We start from the raw sequence: 14,463 nt of genomic DNA, 5'->3' as shown, positions 1-14,463 counted from the left end.
CTCTATCTGTTCTCAGGCAAATAATTATAATTTACCAGGTGTGTTGTTTCGTCCCTGGTGTATTTCCCCCCAGTCGTCCACTGGGTGGTGCTGTTAGGAAGGTACAATGGAGCCTGCTGCCTCCAACTGACAATACAAGAGTCCCGCTACTTGTATCAGCGTTACATGAAGGCAAATATACACTTAATGTTATACTGCAGTAAAAAAAAAGGGAAAAAAAAGTGTTTTTACCTGCTGAGAGTCAACAGCGTAATTGGCCAAATGCCTAACTAATGACTTAATGTATTGGTCCATTGAAGGCACCCACCCATCCTGGCCCTGCTATGGCTCTCCAGAGAAGCGCGTGCTTGCTAACGTGCAATGGGCAATGACTTCACTTCGCTCCCCACAAGTGACATCCTCCATGCTCCCGTCCAGCCAATCTGGAGCTGCCGTCTAACGCTCCCCTCTCCGCTCGAACCAATCAGGGGGACGGGCTTCTCGTAATACTATTCTCACAGACGTGGGTTCTGCTCGCGTTGTAGCCCCACCTCGTACAGAGCAGAACAGGGGGCGAACCCAGCGCAAAGAAAACAAGTTATTATAGAACCGCGAATGATGTCCTTTTCTTGGTGATCCTTCCCTAAGAACTTTTTACTCATGAGCCAAAAATCTGGATTAGGGAAAATGAATAAGGTAAGAACAACACAACTTGCGTGTTTCCACGACAAACCTCTACTACTGTATTTTTTGTGTTGTATTTAAGTTAACTTTCAGCATTTGGGAGTTGGGAACATCATCTCGGAATGTGTTGATAGATGCTATATTTAGCCTTGAGCCTTGAGTTGGGTATTGTGGCATTTTCTTTTATATTACATTTGAAGAAGGGATTACGACGTAAGAAGTCCTAGGTAAGACGCTGGATCAATCTGTCAACATTAACGCATCCCTCGTCGGCATGTTGCTTGTTGTTTGCGGGCTGTCAAGACAGTCCCACGCAACTTTTTTACACTAAAAAAGAAATGATTACTGAAGCGTCATTAGCCTATTACGCACAGTTTAAACTGTTATCACGCTCGCGGTTTGGCTTCGCTTTTGTCAATGTTGTTGTTAATCGTGCACAATTGAGCTCTTTATCTCCCTGACATAAAGTTATGAGTCTTTGAGTCATGATAGCGCTCCCCTCCCCCGCCTCTCCATCGCGAGCTCTAATCCAACTGCGCCATGCATGTCGCAGTAATTAAGACGCCTAATTGGGTGGTTTGTGAGCGCACTTGACTTCCTCTTATCAGAGAGAGTGTGTGTGTGTGTGTGTGTGTGTGTGTGTGTGTGTGTGTGTGTGTGTGTGTGTGTGTGTGTGTGTGTGTGTGTGTGTGTGTGTGTGTGTGTGTGTGTGTGTGTGTGTCGGCATGTGTGCGAGTGCGTGCCTGCGTGCGTGTGTCTGTGTGTGCGTTGACAGAACGTCAGAATGTAAAGTGAGTGAAGGAGTAGGCCTACGATTAAGTACACATGCGTGCGTCATTTCGACGGGATTGAGCAACGTGATTCATGGCAGGAAACAGGAATAATCAGCATCCTTTTAGTTTCAGCACCCGACAAATATAGCTTGCTCCTTTTTATCCATCCACCGCAATATACATACAGACTCAACCACACTAACCAAACAACATATTCCATATCATATTCCCAGGGCTAAAGTTCCTTCCTATGTGTTCAAACCAATGTAAAAGGCCAGGGATTTAGCGATAGCATTGTAACTTGTCCCCACCTTTCAAACCTCTTTCCGTCCCCTGATAACACTGCGAGCTCATTAACAAATTGCTTCCTACGGGAAAAAAATCCCTACGTCACAACGTCACAGGGGTTGGTAGCGTGCGAGGGTACAGGGATGGGGGGGGGGGGGCGGCGGTGCTGGTGTTAGAGAAGGATCGCTGTGTGTGATCTGCTGTCAAAGGAAATATACATAATTGTGGATGATGAATGATTGATATCAACGCGCGCACACACACACACACACACACACACACACACACACACACACACACACACACACACACACACACACACACACACACACACACACACACACACACAGTTCATTATGTATACAAAAGTGATTGCAATGTGTGTCCATGAGTCTTTCCACTGTTTCATTCATTTGAAACGTCAAATTGCTATGAAAAATCCACACACACTCACATACTTGAAAGGCATGCACAAACACAAAAAAAAAAAAAACGATGAACTTGCGGTGTATTCGAAGGCACCCCACTGTTGCCAAGCCAAGCCACCAGTCTGAACCGGTGCCCAGTCCCAGTCACATCAGCTGGTGCCAAACGGGTTTAATTCAGTCACATCTGAACACAGTGGTTCAAACACACCGCGTGTACCCTGCGTTGGCAACGGCCGGACTCTCACGACTCTCCATCAAACAACCACTGCAATCCTGTTGTTTGTGTTCTGCAGAGGAATTTCTCAGGAACTGGCTGTTTGCACAGGAATGCGCAAAGTTAAAACTGCAGCGCATTGAATCATGCACTCGTTTTAACGGCCCGGCGTCAACCCCAATTTACTAGAGATGACATGTTTACTGCTTCTGTCCATGGTGGTCAGTGTCACCACGACAGACTCCGGGTCATTTCCAACAGACTAAAGCATACCGTCCGTGTTTGGTTTATAGTTACAGTTACAGTCTGCAGACGTATTGTTATTTAGTGCTATTTAAATTTTAACAGATGGTTTTATCCAATCCATCCAGCTGAGAGTGCATTCAGATGGTGCCGTACCATGTGTGAGACAGCAGGTAGAGCTGAAGACATCTGGCTCAGAGGTGCCTACAGGTTAGGCGCTGACAACGGACTTGAACCCCAAACTCTCCGGCTGGGAGTCAAAGACCTTCACCGATCTCCGAGATCCTGCTAGGCATTACTTTGTAGAAAGGTCCATTAACTGGTCCATGTTGGTCCCATGTTGACCCCCCCAGGGGGTCACCGTGCTGGACGTGCCCGGCTCAGAGTCCCCAGCCTGGGCCTGAGCTGCTGGGATGGGCTGGGGGCTGCTCAGACAGGATGGGAGTGGCGTGGACATGGCGTGATGGACTGTGTGTATGTGTGGGTTGCATGTAATCGTGAGTGTGCACACTTTTGTGTGTGTGTGTGTGTGTGTGTGTGTGTGTGTGTGTGTGTGTGTGTGTGTGTGTGTGTGTGTGTGTGTGTGTGTGTGGAACAGGCACGGGAACAGAGACAGCCTGTTCCAGAGGTGAGGTCAGTGTAGCGACATGACACACTTCCGTACACACACACACACCCACACACACACACACACACACACACACACACACACACACACACACAAAAGTATGCACACTCACGATTACATGCAAACCCACACACACACACACACACACACACACACATTCACAGGACATGCTGCCAACAAGTGAGTCAAGGACTCACATACAAGAGTTAAGGAACTCCCTCTACTGCACAGGACACACACACACACACACACACACACACACACACACACACACACACACACACACACACACACACACACACACACACACACACACACACACACACACACACACACACAACGTGCACTCACTATCAGTTGAAGGACGGACAATGCCCCACCTTCTCTTACTTTAAAGTAACAATTCAGCATCCCCCCCCCCCCCCCATCTGCCTCTCCTTCCACCGGCCCCCCGTACCCCCCTACGAGGGCTGCAGTCAGAGCCGGCGCTGGTGGACAGCCAGCCGCTGACAGAGAGGTGGTGCATGAGCTGCCAGAGCAAACACACCTCACAAGGTTGTTCAGCGTTTGCGCTGTCATCAGCACATTATTTTTTTTCTCTCCGCTCTTTCGCTTCACACATGTCGCTTTCGACACGCGAGGAAAAGCGCTAAACTAGGCCCCGGCGTGGCAGATGATGGATCACCGGGGATCCACCGAGGGAAACCCCCGGGGGCCGCCGCGAGACTCTCTGTAGCCCTTTATCCCCGAGAGCCACTGTTAATGGAGCGGGGAGATGGAGAGAGGGGGCGAGGTAAACATCTCCCGAGCCCAGTGGGGAAGGAAGGAACCCTGAGCGGGAACACATGGGAGTGATCCTTCCATTAAGGGGGCCGTCTCCCAAAACACACACTGACTAGAAGGGATAAGATAAGGAGGAACTTAGTTCCAGAAGGGAAATCCGTGTGTCAAAGTAAAAGGTGAGGTACTGCAGTAGAAATGAAAAAGATATTGAACAAATAAAACCAGAATAACCAGGAACAAGGGTCCACCCTGGCCTTGGGGTGACCAGGGTCACAGGTTCGATTCCCACTCGGGGCAACCCAGGGTAACATTGAATGCTCTCGCTATTGTAAGACGCTGGATAAACGCAGCCACCGAAGGGCTCGTATATATATAGATATACATTTAATAGATGGTCTGGTGGGGCCATTACACGGACGCTGGAAATAGGTCTCCAGCCAGACCCCCCCCTACAGGGGGGCAGAACCAGAAGCCCCCCAATAACTCAGTCACACACAATCAGAGCATTCAGCGTGCTCCCCCCCCCCCCGTGTTGGGAATCAAACCAGGCCAATGAAGGAGGGTTTCCACCATTAGTGGTGGGTGTCCGTCTGTCCTCAGATAGCATCTGCTGCAGGTCATTGGTTCAATCTCCTGCGGTCAACGAGAAATGTGTCGCCGCCACCGAACAATGTCCAGCGTTGTCCCGGAAGAATCTGCGCTATTTATGAGGGTGCGTACGCATGCGTGTGAGGGAGTGTGTGTGTGTCTATGGGTGAGTGTGTGTATGTTTCTATGGGTGAGTGAGTGTGTGTGTGTGTCTATGGGATGGTGTGTGTGTATGTGTGTCTATGGGTGAATCTGTGTGTGTGTATGTGTGTGTGTGCGTCTATGGGTGAGTGTGTGTGTTTTTAGAGTGTGAGCAAGCATATAAATGGTTGTAGGAGATGTATGTCATTTGTTTATATAAGTAAGGGTTGGTGGTGGTGCTGGTAGTGGGGGTGGGGGTGGGGGTGGTGGTTGACAACGGTGTGTTTTCACGCGTGTTTGGGAAGGTGTTGGCACGAACAAGACATTTAAATCCAGAAATATGTCAATATATTGGACTCTTTGTGCGAGTGTATTTATTTATGTGTGTGTGTGTGTGTGCGCGCGCATCTCTCACATGCGTCAACCCCCCCGCACACACACACACACACACACACACACACACACACACACACACACACACACACACACACACACACACACACACACACACACACACACACACACACACACACACACACACACACACACTCTGATCCAATCTCAATCCAGCTACTGTTCTTGTGACGGGTGGCAGGGCCTGCTGGCAGGGAGATGATGATGATGTGGGGGGGGGGGGCGCGGGGGGGTGAAGGGGGGCTTAGAAAGCATCTCTTTGACGGCAACAACCTCCGGGCCCGGGACTAAAAATACTGGAACAGGACCTTCTTGTATGGAGCAGATGTGTGGTGGGTGTTTGGGTGGTGATGGGCGGGGGGGCTTTTGCGGCGGGTCATGGTGGGACGGGGCGGGGTAGGATGGTGAGTGGGGGGGGGGGGGGGGGGGGGGGGGGCGTGTCTGTCGAGGCGTAGGGGAGCGAGGTCGGGACGTGGGGGACAGTGCTGCTTCACGGACCGCCTGCAAGGACCCAGGTATACCCGTCAGTGTGTGTGTGTGTGTGTGTGTGTGTGTGTGTGTGTGTGTGTGTGTGTGTGTGTGTGTGTGTGTGTGGGTGCGTCGGGGTCAGTGTGTCGGTGAGTGTGTGTTTGAGGGGGTGTTCCTCCAGCGAGTGGGAAGGTGAGGGGTTGCCACGGTGGCAACAAGCTCCGCGTTGCCACGGCGATAGCTTGGTATTTCGCGGGAGACCAGAAGGGAGACAAGACACTCTAGTGTGGGTCAGTGGGCAAGATAAGTTAAGGTTAGTGTGGGTTAGTAGGTAAGGTAAGTTAAGGTTAGTGTGGGTTAGTAGGTAAGTTAAGGTTAGTGTGGGTTAGTGGGGAAAGTAAGTTAAGGTTAGTGTGGGTTAGTGGGGAAAGTAAGTTAAGGTTAGTGTGGGTTAGTGGGGAAAGTAAGTTAAGGTTAGTGTGGGTTAGTGGGGAAAGTAAGTTAAGGTTAGTGTGGGTTAGTGGGGAAAGTAAGTTAAGGTTAGTGTGGGTGAGTGGGTAAGATAGGATTAGATAGTGGGTTTCCAGGATGGTGTGAATAGAGACTGTTGGATCATTTTGAAGTCTCCCTTCCTTATTGGGCAATTTTAAGATCCTTCTGACAGCTGGAAGTGGGAAGATGTGCACCGATATTGTGAGTTTTCCATTTTGTATTTTGTTTAATTTGCCTTGTATTTGCCTTTATGTGAGGTGAAACAACATTTTAGTGTTAATATAATAATAATATAATTTGTATCATTATTATTACTATCTTAACTTTTTTCAGTTGCTCAATTATTCTCTAACATACACAGTTTAATGATCTATGTCTTTATATCGGTCAAAGTGTCTGGTCTCTGTTAAGCATCAGAGCCATCCAACCCGCTAATTGTAGTTTGAACTCACAGGAGAATCTGTTTTGAATAAAGCGAGTTACATGGGCAGGGCCGTTTGGTCCATCCACGATATATAAAACATAATGACAGTAATAGCTGTCACGGGACCAGGGCCTCATCTCGCCGGTTACTTTCTGTACGCGTGTTTGTGTGTGTGTGTGTGTGTGTGTTTGTGTGCGTTTGCTTTGCGTGTGCGCGTATGTGCGGTGTGAGGCTATTGTTTCAACACAACATTTGTGTTCAGTGAGTTATGCTGACCACACACCGAGTGCTGCATCATCCTGACGTTACGCTAGATTTAAAAAACGTTCCCGTAAATTCCATGGGAAGATTTAGAGGCGTTTAAGTTAATTCGAAGTTAACAGTTCTGGACGCTGCGTAAAAAGGAAATTAAATGTTTTGGACTGCTGCCCAGATCTTTCCAGAGTACTGGATCAGCCTCAAGTGGTGGAATGTGAGCGGATGACAGCAAAAAAAGATTATGTATTAATACATAGTGCTGCTTCATGTACTTTAAGGAAAATATGTTGTAGTGCATGTCACAATCCCAAAATTAATCTATTGAGCTGACAGGCCAGCTGGGCATTAGGCTAGTCCATGCTAACCATTAGGCTAGGCCATGTTAATCCTTGGGCTATAATATGCGAACCATCTAGTTGATCCCAGCTAACCACCGGCTAAATTATGTTAAAAACTAGGCTTGATTATGCTAACCACCAAAGAAGTTCTTGCTAACCATTTGGCTCAGCCATGCTAACCACCCAGCTACTCTGTGGGTACGTTGAGAGACAGCTACCACCTTCTACATACCCTCTAAGCCCTGGTCTGTAGAGGAGGAGACTCCGTGTTTTTCTGGGCTAAGCTAACCGACCCACTAACTAGCTCCGGTACAACCGGCTCCCTTTGCTCGTAGCTCTTGCTCTGCCAGTGGGCCGTCGTGGAGGACTCTGAGCCAGGTTTTTTTTTTTTTCGAATCACAGTTCAGAGAATCATAGATGGCCAATTATACTTTAAAATAATGTGCCAAAAATCGATGTAGGTTTAGCGTTTCCTCGGCCGCTAATGTGAACGAGCACATCAGTTTGGAGCTAGCGCAGAGGCATTCCTGCGGGAAGATTTGCGGTAGGGGACCAATGCAACATTTCAGGTCGCCATGGTTTCCCCGACCAAAACAGGCCGTCTGAAACCTCCGTGCCTTTTTCCAGAATACACAGCGATACGCACAGCCGAAGTGCTGAGCTCCAGGCTAGACGGGACCGCCGCAACTGTTCTTTGAATGTTTGCAAATGTTTCACTCTTTGGGTCCTTGTAGAACGAGTTAAGTTTACCAAGACAAAGTTCACCGAAAAAGCAACCGACCGATGGGGATGAGGCATGGCGGCGTTGTTCCTCAAGGCCAGCGGTGAAGTGAAGTGAGGTTCTGTGCCCGAGGTCGTTGGAGGGTGTGGCCGTGTCCGTTGCCAAACGGGAAGGAAGGGGGTTGAATGAAAGTGTTGTCGGGGCTTCGACCCTCGCCTTGTTTACTTTTGCGGCGAACATCGACGACGTTGGAACAACTGAAGTGACCCGGCGGCGGCGTGAGGCAGTCGGGCTTTGTTTGGCGTTGAGCGCGGCGGTGTTTCCAGTTTGAATGGCCTGCGCAGGGCCCTATGCCGAGGAGTGGAGGCCAACACTTTACTCAGGAAGTCAGATTCAGATTCCAACTATGAACGTACATACTCATAACGCGCACACACACACACACACACACACACACACACACACACACACACACACACACACACACACACACACACACACACACACACACACACACACACACACACACACACACACAGAGATTTGCAGTGTGTTAGAACCACTACACATACATTTTTGTAGTACCTTTCTCTCTGAATCTCTTTCGACCTGTTGGTCGACCAGACTAACTAAGTGCAAGGTATAAGCTCACAAACAACAGCTGAAGACACACACACACACACACACACACACACACACACACACACACACACACACACACACACACACACACACCTCAACCTTACATTCTGTCACGTTGTGCGTCTATTAGCTACAGGTCTAGCGGCTGTCTGTGCTTATTTTGTTACTATAAAGCACATGATTCACCTCAGCCTACAAACGCATTCAACACATTTATTTAATTACTTTTATCAAAAAATATATACATTGTAATAAAGTGATAATATTCTTTGGTCTCCCTGTCCAAACCTCAGCCACCGGCCTTAATGAAACGTCTCTGAACCAAACCAACAGCCAGCAGCTCTCCTCCCATTATGAGGACCCAACCCAGACACCCCTATAACGGGACACTCATCAACACCGCAGGCACCACTTCAACGGCGTAATCACCAGCGCCTCACCTCCGCGTCGATCCTCCCCGCCCCTTTCAGGATGTTTACGGCCGGCCTCGCCAAGATTGCATGCGGCGAGGGGCGGGCCCCCTGGGGGGGCTGTCACGCCGCCGCTGGGACAGTGTCTGAAGCGGCGGGGACGCTGCCAGGCCCGGGCCTCCGTGTGTTTATGGCTCTGCCCACAAGCCCAGTGAGGGCAGAGAGGGGCAGCTAACCAGTGGCTCTATTTCAACCCTGTCGCTGGCCCCCGCTTCCCATACCACAGTGGATATAGAGATAAGGATATGTGTTTGGCGGTACACACACGCACGCACGCACGCACACAAACACACACACATGCACACACACAAACATGAAAGCAAATGGCCGCACCCAGACGAGTACGAGGAATGGTGTTGACACGTATTCACCCACATGAAGAAGAGGAAGACAGCAGGGGAGCTGTCTGACGATGAGGATGACCCCTGCATGTGTTGGTGTGTTGGTGTGTCGGCCCTAAGCCGGCACGTAAACACACACACACACACACACACACACACACACACACACACACACACACACACACACACACACACACACACACACACGTCCACCGCAGCGTAATTGAATGTTTGTGCAACGCCCCAGCCGAACACATTTATAGATACAAGTGAACGCCGATGAAGACGGAGGCGCACACCTTTGTGTGCAGAGAGTTTGCCGATGCTATTCTCGTTCCGTGGCCTCTGGTACCACTGCGGCCGTGATCCCCAGGACCATGTGAAACAGAGGAGCTCACACTGCTCAGAGCGTGGCTCATGTCCAAGTTAAACAGGATATTAGTGCGGGACAAAGAAACGTGGGAGCGACGTGATTTGACGGTTTGGGGTTTGACTGACGAGAGTGTGGGCTGCTTGTGTTGGGGCTTTTGTTGAGGCCCTAGCGCTGGTCTTTCCGTCTGGAATGTTATCCATGCCTGCGAGAACCTGCTCACCAAATGGCGGTCACTTCCTTCAGAGAACAAGGCATTAGTTAAATGTAAAACGTGAATCGCGAAACGTTGATGATTTGCCATGTTTCTTTTTTTATGGATGCAAAATCTGAGGGATGATATAAAAGCTGACAAGGTACAGAATGTCAATGACTGGATCAGATTCGTTCTCATCCTCAAACATTAACATCTTAGTGTGTCATGCTCACCCTACTCTGATATTTGTCCAGGGTTGGACGGACTCTTACTTTCCAACTGTGGAAAGTAAGAGCCATGTTTCTAGGTACACCGAGCTGGGTGACTTCACTCACTCACAGTTGCTATTGGTTGTGATGATCAACAAGTCCAGTTGGGTGACTCACCATCCTGGGCTGGACTTTTGGCTTTCTGAACCTGGAACCCCCTATTGTGTGTGTGTGTGTGTGTGTGTGTGTGTGTGTGTGTGTGTGTGTGTGTGTGTGTGTGTGTGTGTGTGTGTGTGTGTGTGTGTGTGTGTGTGTGTGTGTGTGTGTGTGTGTGTGTGGTACGGCTGGCCGATCAATCAAATTTCGATCTCGATATCACAAAGTTAACATAATCGAGTTTTCGATTCTTTTTTTAGAACAGCTGGATACATATCTGTACATTATTTGAGATTTGAACATTTTCTTTTGGGCCATTTTGTGTATTTTTTTAAGGCAACATTTCACAGTTCTCAGAAACAAAGTGTTTTTGAGAGACATGCTGAAAATACATCATGTCGTCGAACTCCAAAAAATAATCGTTTAAATAATCATGATTTCAATATTGACCAAAATAATCGTGAATATGATTTTTTCCATAATCGAGCAGCCCTAGTGTGTGGCGTGGCAGCCATCTTGGCCGGTTTGTGATGCTTGTTTTGAGGTGTGCGGCAAAAACATTCCGCCTGTGAGAGAGTTCGCGAAAGTGAGGAAAGGCGCGGTCAGGCCAGGGAGCCGATGAATCTACTAACCACTCGTCGGACCACCAACAACCACCCCTGCTATCACACGCTACACGATATGACCACCAACCACAACCACCACTCCATCCACAGGTGTGTGTGTGTGTGTGTGTGTGTGTGTGTGTGTGTGTGTGTGTGTGTGTGTGTGTGTGTGTGTGTGTGTGTGTGTGTGTGTGTGCCCGTCGTGTACCGGCTATGCCAGGCAGCTGCCAGCTGTCCAAACACTGCCCTCTCCCTGGCACACCAGGCTGAAACAAGAGCATAATGGAAAAGAGTGCAAACACAACTTTCCACTCGCTCTTCGGTTTTCTGACATATAGGAAAAACGGGCCAACACACACACACACACACACACACACACACACACACACACACACACACAGGAAAGAGAAAACAAAACATCCTTTATTTGTACACATCCGTTTCGCACAACAAGGGATGGAGGGATGTGTTCAGACAGCATATGGTGGCCCTACCTTCTGATATCGCTGTTTTAATAAACCCACCGTGGTGATGGACTGAGTCAAGGCTTTTGTGTGTCTGTGTGTGTGTGTGTGGCTGTTATTGTATGTGTGTGCGTGTGTGTGTGTGTGTGTGTGTGGCTCAAATTGTATATCTGTGTGTGAGTTTCTTTGTGCACATGTGCTTCTGTGTGTATAGCTTTTATTCTGTGCGTGTGTGTTTCCTTCTTTGTGCATGTGTGTGTGTGTGTGTGTGTGTGTGTGTGTGTGTGTGTGTGTGACTGTGTGTGTGTGTGTGTGTGTGTGTGTGTGTGTGTGTGTGCGAGTGTGTGTGTCTGTGTGTGTATCTTAAGAAAGATTAAGCAAAATGCACGTCATATAAGTATTTCCCTCACACATTGTCTGCCATAAGGTCAGAATTACATTTTAAGACTCCTTACAACGGTCATGATCACCATAGCAGCCGCCTTCAACAACCCCTCCCCTCATAACCTTTAAAACCAGCCGGTTTGTTCCTCATATCCCCAGCATGACATTGCAGATATGCACCAGCAGCCCTTGGGTTCACATCCTCGCTCCCCCACTCGGACCATGTGTCTCTCGCCCCTTAGCGTTGTTGGCTATTCATGCGTGCTACACACTAATCCCCGGAGCTGGTCATTAGCATTCTCATGTTTTAAACCACAGCTCGAAGTAAGTCACAGATACACACACCCACGCACGCACACATACATACCCGCTCAAACACACACATACAGCCCTGACGTAACATAGAATTATTTACACCCTTGCAGGATTTTTTCTTTCTTTATTATTTTTTCTGTTATTTGACACAGGATATGTGCAAGTATCGAAGTGACCAACAGGTCGAAAGAGATTCAGAGAGAAAGGTACTACAAAAATGTATGTGTAGTGGTTCTAACACACTGCAAATCTGTGTGTGTGTGTGTGTGTGTGTGTGTGTGTGTGTGTGTGTGTGTGTGTGTGTGTGTGTGTGTGTGTGTGTGTGTGTGTGTGTGTGTGTGTGTGTGTGTGTGTGTGTGTGTGTGTGTGTGTGCGTGTCTGCAGACGGGGAAAGGGGAGCCCCACGTCTTTAAGGAGAAGACGTTTAAGAAGAAGCGTCAGTGCTCCGTGTGTCGGCAGGGAGTGGACGGCCTGGGCTCCTTCTGCAGAGGTGAGAACCTTACCAGACCTTACCACAACTTCACCATGACCGAACTTTAGGATAACTTCATCATGAACATACCTTACTACACAAAACATACTATACCAATACTACACCAATCACTACCGTCATATAGCCTTTTTCCATAACCAAACACGAGCATAACCTTACCATAACCAAACTTTTCCGGCCCCTTAACGTAACCTAGCGTTACGGCAATCTACCAAAACCACCTACTAACACCACCTATGACCAATACCACTGATACCAATACCAACCAAACATATTCTGTGTGTAATGCTGTCCTTGTCCCATTCATATTAAAGAAGGTTGAAGGAAAACAATTTAACTAATGCCCAACTCTTTTTCCTATGTTCTTCCACTCTATTCTTCCTTTTCCTAGTTTGCAAGACGGCTACTCACAGAAAATGCGAGTCAAAGGTAAGCATCACGCCCTAATACGGTCGCCTTGGTTTTGAAATCTTTCTTTGCTGCAATGACTCCTGTTTCGAGACAGTCGGCTGTTGAGAAAACCCTTTCAACCCCATCTCCTCTGATGAAACTCAGTGCTGCAGAGTCGACCAAAACACTAGAAACTAAGAAACTAAGAGTTCATAAAACCATAGCGTCCTTAACCTGTAGTACCGGGTCAAAGCGCCAGGGTTGGGTTACCGAGGGCGGGCCACATGATCGGAGTGTGTGTCGCGGTCAGGGTTCGACCCCTCTGCCGGAGGCCTTCGTCATGAAGAGGCCTCTGTTTCAGGGGGTTCCCCCCCCCTCTGAGAGCAAAACCACCGTCCAGGAGGACCTGGCTGCACCGGCTCTCTGAAAGAGTCATTGATGAAGATGATGAGGCCATGGACACTTTGGAGGAGAAGGTGGAGGAGGAATGGGATGGGCAGGTGGGGGGGGGGGGGGGGGGGCAAGAGTAGAAGGGGGGGGGGGTACCCTGGCATGGAGGGAGGGTGATGGAGCACTGTGCCAGGCGTCAGGAACAACAGACCCCGTTTTAAGACTCCACCACAGGCTGCAGCAGAACCCGCCCGGGGACTGAGGTCCACCTCCTCTCTCCTGGAACATGCCTTGTTGATTCACAGGACACTGTATAAGGCTGTGTAAGGAAACTCACGACCTTTGGAGCAATACTGTTTGGAAGACTTTCGTTCTTTCTGATGAATGCAAAGGCTAGAGGTGTAACGTCCCTGAAATGCATCTTTCAGGGACCCAAATGGGTCAAATAATGACGCACACAGACAGACAGACAGACAGACAGACAGACAGACAGACAGACAGACAGACAGACAGACAGACAGACAGACAGACAGACAGACAGACAGACAGACAGACAGACAGACAGACAGACAGACAGACAGACAGACGAGTGTATCTGAGTGGGTCCATCACGGTAACAAGGCTCTGATTCTCCCCTGTTGACCGGCGGTGCTCCGCGGGGCAGATAGCCATCAGGGCTGCCCAGGAAGGGAGAGGTCAGAACAGGGAAGGGTGTGGGAGCGGGGGTCCCAGGGGAACCATCTCCGACGGTATCTCACTACGTCTCACAGAGGGGGGGGGGGGGGGGGGGCTTTTAAAACAGGACACCCTGGGGTCAACGGTCCACCTGGTCCTGTCGAAAGAACCTCAGCGATGGCCTCCTGAACGCGTTTCGCTACCACGACGTTCCTTTAGCATCGGTGCTTGTAGCGTGTCGAGCAGATGTGCGCTAGCTTCTTCTATTAGTGTTGTTGTTCTGCGTCACTAGTGTGAGGTGTAGAGAGACCGTGCGTTTAATGACTTGTAGGATGATTAACATGAGCCTCGTTGCGATTCCCTGGCTGTTTATGACCTGCTAATGTGTTGGTGTATCTGCGTGGGCTCATAACACGACTAACGCACACAGACACGCACATGTACACACAAAGACGTATACACAAACACACACATCTGGCACGCTGCCCTCTGTCATCTG

General features: G+C 49.1%; 1 long non-coding RNA gene across 1 annotated transcript; it reads left to right on the top strand.

Moving 5' to 3' along the window:
• Positions 1-63: 63 nt before the first annotated feature.
• On the top strand, positions 64-13,393 carry LOC132462954 (uncharacterized). The gene is made up of 3 exons (XR_009526937.1): positions 64-675; positions 12,401-12,506; positions 12,901-13,393. It is a non-coding gene; the product is annotated as an uncharacterized LOC132462954 (long non-coding RNA).
• The last annotated feature ends 1,070 nt before the right edge of the window (positions 13,394-14,463 follow it).

This window comes from Gadus macrocephalus, chromosome 1 (assembly GCF_031168955.1).
Source record: "Gadus macrocephalus chromosome 1, ASM3116895v1".
NCBI lineage: Eukaryota > Metazoa > Chordata > Actinopteri > Gadiformes > Gadidae > Gadus > Gadus macrocephalus.
This window is presented reverse-complemented; position numbering and strand designations above follow the sequence as displayed.